The sequence below is a fragment of the Pipistrellus hanaki genome, assembly GCF_964339955.1.
Source record: "Pipistrellus hanaki genome assembly, chromosome: 6".
Taxonomy (NCBI): domain Eukaryota; kingdom Metazoa; phylum Chordata; class Mammalia; order Chiroptera; family Vespertilionidae; genus Pipistrellus; species Pipistrellus hanaki.
The window spans coordinates 14,181,468-14,187,467 of NC_140508.1; positions in this window are offsets into that span (position 1 = coordinate 14,181,468).

Genomic DNA, 6,000 nt, shown 5'->3' on the forward strand with positions numbered 1-6,000 from the left:
CTCCTGTCTAATTTCATTTTTATAATATTTTTATCCCTTTGTACTAGTGACAAGACTGGGAGGTTAGGCCCACATCCAAGGCCACACAGCACGGAAAGCTCGTCTTGGAATCCATGTGTCCTGGCTTCTGAGTTCGAGGCATGACCCTCCTGGCTAGCTATCTCTGTTCCTGGGAATCCCCTGGCTGCTCATGGCCCATCAGCCCTGACACAGCAGCGGCCGGCCCAGCGTGAGAGCGGTAATGTCTCCTCAGATGGCCTCGCAGGGCACCTTGCCAGGCCCCTTCTTTCCTCTGGAGCCCAGCCTCGCTCACACAGGCCACTCTGTGCGGCTGTGGGCAGGAGGCCTCTCGGGCCAGCAGTGTTCAGTTACCCCAGTGACATTCAATTGTTCCTGAGAGAGGAGGCCCGTTTTTGGCAGCTCGTAGACCTGGATTCCAGGAAGCTCTGCCTGACTCCTTTTTTGTTTGTTTCCAATCAGCCAGTCCCTCTGTATCACTTTCCTCTGGTTGCGTAAGCCTGCCTACTGCTCTCTCTCACTATCTATCTTGCTGTCATCTCTATACGACTCTGAACTCACCAGCGGCCAGGGAGGAAGACATGTGACCTACAAGGGAAAGGGGTAAGATAGAGGCATGTCAGCAGGTGTTTATTGCTGCCCACATAGACCCAAATGGCCGCTTGGCCCAGCTCTGTTCCCAGGGATGGGTGTCTTACACTAGACTTAGGTTGCCAGGGTCTCGGCTCTGTGGATGAAACACACACAAACACACAAACACACACACACACACACACACACACACACACACACACACACACTGGCACAACCCCCTGACCCTCTGCAGCGTAGTTTGGCAGGAGCTAGGAAAACCGAAGTTAAACAAGCAACTCTGGAGGCAACTGTCTGAGTTCAAATCCTGACTCTGCCCCTTACTGGCTGTGTGATTTGGGGCAAATTACTGAGCCTTTGTGTGCCTCAGTTTCTGCATTGGTACTACGGAGATAATAATAAAACTTCCAGAGAATCCAAGATGGCTGCTCGGGTAGGCACCTAGCCGCAGCCGCATGCAACAATTTCAATAAAATACAACTAAAATATAAAATGGACATTACCCAGAACTACAGGAAAGTCAACTGACTGGAAATTCTACAACGAGAAGCAAGGAGAAAACCAGAAGGAAGCGCGGAAGAGCTGTAAAAGCCCAAGGTACGGAGACACGCGGCGCGCACGGAGAGGACGGAGCCGGAGAGGAGGGAGGCCGAGTGCCTGGCTGGCGTTCCCTAGCGGGAAGGAGATAAACACTACGACTGTGCTGGGCCCCCAACTGCTCTGAACCCCCGTTCTAGGCCAGACCCCGGGGACCCAGGCTCATCCAGAGGGAGCTGGGCTGTAAGGCGGTACTCGGGGAAGCAGCGAAAGGAGGTCCCAGAGGCGCGCACACAGCGCGCAGAGAAGGGCCGGCCGGCTGTGCCGTAGGACTGCCCTGGCGGGAAAGAGACTGGGGCTCCAGACTGCTCTGAACGCCACCTCCAACTCCACTTCCAACTGAACTGAACCCCAGTTTCGGGCCCATTGCGGGAGAGCTTACACTGTTTGGTAGCAGGCGAAAATCGAGGGCACCTTTCTCTCAGAGGCGCTTGCAACAAGTACTGAAGGACCCTGAGTCTCAGGAGTCGCATAGGGCGGGGCTGACGGAAGCCAAGGCTGTAGGCTCCACCCTGAAACTCCGCCCCATCAGAAAAGCTGCCTGTGAAAATGCCTAAACCAAATAGATCACAAACGAAAGAAATGGAGGACAAAAAGCGACTGGATATAGAGTTCAAAACCACACTTATAGGGTTTTTCAAGAGACTCCTAGAAAAGGCCGATAAAATAAATGAGACCTATGAGGATATGAAAAGGGATCAACAAGAAATGCTAAGGGATCAACAAGAAATAAAGAATACATTGTCTGAAATAAAAAATATTATACAGAGTCCTAAAAACAGAATAGAAGATCGCAAGAATCAAGTCAAAGATTTGGAACATAAAGAGCCAGAAGACACTCCTCTGCAGAAGCTAGAAGGCAAGAGAATCCAGAAAATTGAAGATAATGTAAGAAACCTCTGGGACAACTTCAAACGATCCAACATCAGAATCATGGGGGTCCCAGAAGATGAGAGAGAGCAAGATATTGAAAACATACTGAAAGAAATAGTGACAGAAAACTTCCCCCACCTGGGGAAAGAATTGGACTTACAAGTCCAGGAAGCACACAGAACTCCAAATAAAAGGAATCCAAAGAGGACCACACCAAGACAAATCATAATTAAGATTCCAAGAGCAAAGGACAAAGAGAGAATATTAAAAGCAGCAAGAGCTAAGCAGGTGGTTACCTATAAAGGAGCACCTATAAGATTGTCAGCTGATTTCTCAACAGAAACCATGCAGGCCAGACGGGAATGGCAAGAAATATTCAAGGTGATGAATAGCAAGAACCTACAGCCAAAAATACTCTACCCAGCAAAGCTATCACTCAGAATCGAAGGTCAGATAAAGAGCTTCACTAATAAAAAAAAGCTAAAGGAGTTCATCACCACCAAACCAGAATTATATGAATTGCTGAAGGGGGTTCTTTCAGAAGAGAAAGTAAATAAAGATAAAAATTATGAACAACAAATACGTAACTATCAACAAGTGAATCTAAAAACCTAGGAAATTAAAAAAAAAAATCTGATGAACAATATTAACTGTTGAATATAATAGAATCAGAGGTATGGAAGGGGAGTGAACTGATGATTCTTGGGGAAAAGGGGAGAGGGGAATGTGGGAAGAGACTGAACATAAACTGTGCACCTATGGATGAGGACAATGGGGAGTGGGGAAAGGGCAGAGGGTGGGGTGGGAAGGGGGGGAAAGGAACACTTGTAATAATATGAACAATAAAAATTTATTAAAAAATAAATAAAAAAATAATAAAACTTCCCTTATTAGACTGTAATAAGAATGGAATCATTGTAAATGGCATAGTGCAATGTCTGGTACATAATAAAAGCTCAATAAATATAAGTGATTATGATTCGGATAATAACTGTATTATTGATATTAACCAGAAAGAAAAGGTCATATATGTGTCCAAGAAGATGTGAATAGTAATATTCATTACAGCACTATTTTCAATAGTGACAGGTTGAAAAACCACCTAAATGTCTCTCAATAGAGAATAGCTAAGCAAATTATGGCATACCTACACTATGGAATTCCAGGCAGCAGTTATTATATAAATGAAGCAGGTCTATCTGGCCTCATATAAAAAAGACTTCCAAAATACAGTGTTCAGTGAAAAATAAGCAAGATGCAGAAGCATACACAAAGCATGAAAATTTATGTAAAACGTAAAAATGCAAAGCAGTCTCTGGGTAATGTATACAGCACCATCGGATACAGCTGCCACATTTAAATGTAAATGAATTAAAATGGAATAAAATTTAAAATCCAGCTCCTTGGTGGCATCAGCCATACTCCACGTGTCCTATAGCCTAGTGGCTAGTGGGTTGGACCATGCAGATATAGAGTCTCTTCATCACTGGAACTTTTTACTGGGTGGTGCTGGTACAGATGGATAAAAATGCCAAATGGTGAAAAGCACTTATTCTGTTTCAGGCACTATATTCACACTGGGACCACAGTTATGAATAAAAAATGGCACAAATCCCTGCCCTGCCAGCATTCTGCGTCCCGTGGGTGGTGTGTCAAGTGGAAACGAGTGCTTTGGTGAAAAATAGAGCCGGGATATGGGTAAAGGATGTTGGCAGATGGCACAAGGGTGGTCATTAAAGACTTTTTTTTTTCTCTTTTTTTTTATGAGGAGACTGCCTTTCTTGTGTAATTAAACATTGATAGAAGGAAATTAAAGAACTTCAACTCTAGAGAGAGAAAACCTGGATTCCTGTCCCCGTTCTGTCCCTAACTCCTGTGCCCTGTGCCTTAACCTTTCTGGTCCCCCATTTATTTATCCCAATGTGCATTAGACGTGGGCTCTGAGGCCTCTCTGTCCTGTGGTTGGATGCTTCTATAGGTCTCTGCACCTGTCCAGGAAGCCCGGGGATTATTGGAGCCCTTTGGGGGTGTTAACAGGTACAGGTTCTGCAGAGGGGCATGGGGGGGAGGGGGGGAGAGGTGGAGGGGAGAACCCCTCTCCCCCAGTGAGCAAAGACTGGAATTTCCAGCAAACTTTGCCTGAGGGCTCTGTGCACTCAGGCAAAACCAACACAGAATTCCTGAGAAATTCCTTTTAACAGCAGTGCAGGTAGACACTTTGCAATAACAGCTAGCATTGAGTGGGCACTCCTTCTATGGAATAATTCATCTACTGCTCATGACAACTCTATGGCGGTGGGTACAATTTACCAAGTCCATTTTACAGATGAATGAAACCCCGCGTTTCCAACAAACTAAATAACCAGATTATGAGATAAAGGGGCTGGGCTACAACCCAGAGGCCAGCCTCCAGAGCCCTCTGTCTTTCCACCATGCTTCAGTGCCTGCTGTTTACAGTCAATTAGAATATAAACAGATGACATAAAGGCTCGTGCTTGTTTAAAGCAGTCCGTGCATGAGTTCTGGGTGCACAGGCCAAGAGAAGATTAATTGTGATTGAGGATGTTGGGTTTTCTTGCTTCTGTCCTGTTCAGCTACTCCCCAGAAACCAAAATAATCCTCAGTCAGACGGAAAACCTTCTCCTGGCTCCAAGCTCATTCTTTGTGATGGCCCCACGAGAATCAACAAGACCGTCTGTGATGGCCACCACCCAGTTACCTCTGCTCTCCTTCCTCCTACTCCCTCTCACGCCTGACAGCCAGAGGTTCACCCAGCCGCTCCACCTTGACAGCTCAGCACCTCCCTGGGGTGCTTATGTGAGCTGTAACCCGACAAGCTTCCTGGTGGAGGTGAGGTCTGTGTGAGTGGGAGAGTCTCATTCAAGGGACACAAAGGAGAGCAGTGAGGTGCATACTCCCGAGAAAAGTTGCTGAGTGGAAAGCGGTGAGGAGGCGTGAGAGAGCTGGGCAGCGACCACTTCATGCAGGGCCTGGCGCACATGTAAGGACATTTGGATTTTTTCTTGAGGGCAATAGGGATCCATGGAAGAGTGTTGAGCAAAGGAAGGACTCGTTTGGATACGCTTTTTCCCAGCCCACTCTGTCTTTCCTGGGTGCACTTTGCTGGTCATGGATTGCAATTTGTTTTAGTTATCGGTGAGTCTCAGTCTCAAACTTTATCACGAATGCATTCAATAGTTTTAAAAGATGTTTTTATTTATTTTAGAGAGAGAGAGGAAGTGAGCAGGAGAGAGAGATAGAGACATTGATGAGAGAGAAACATCAACATGGGTAGGCTGCCTCCCACATGCCCCCACCAGGGATCAAGTCAGCAACCCAGGTTTGTGCTCTGACCAGAACTCAAACTGGCGACCTTCTGGTGCAGGGGTCAGCGCTCAATCACTGAGCCACACTGGCCAGGCCCAAGTGTGTGTGTGTTTAGAGCAATTTTAGGTTTATGATAAAATTCAGAGGGAGGTATAGAGATTTCCCCCATATGCCTTGCCCTACACATCCACAGTCTCCCTCATTATCAACATGTACTATTACTTATGGTACTTTTTTCTTTTTCTTTTTTTTTTCTTTTTTTTTTTTTTACCGAGGATGAACCTATGTTGACACATCATTATCACTCAAAGTCTATATAGTTTACCTTAGGGTTGTACATTCATTCTTGGTTGTACATTCTATAGGCTTTTTTCCTGTGTTTCTTTCTTTCTTTCTTTCTTTCTTTCTTTCTTTCTTTCTTTCTTTCTTTCTTTCTTTGTTGTTGTTGTTTTGTTTTGTTATTATGCCCCATACAAAAAGAAAATAATTGCTTACAAGTGTCATCCACACATAGACAGGGTTATTCTGAGGACAATTTTTCAGAAAAGATATATGTATTTATCATTTTGATAAGTTTTGCCAAACTGCCACTAG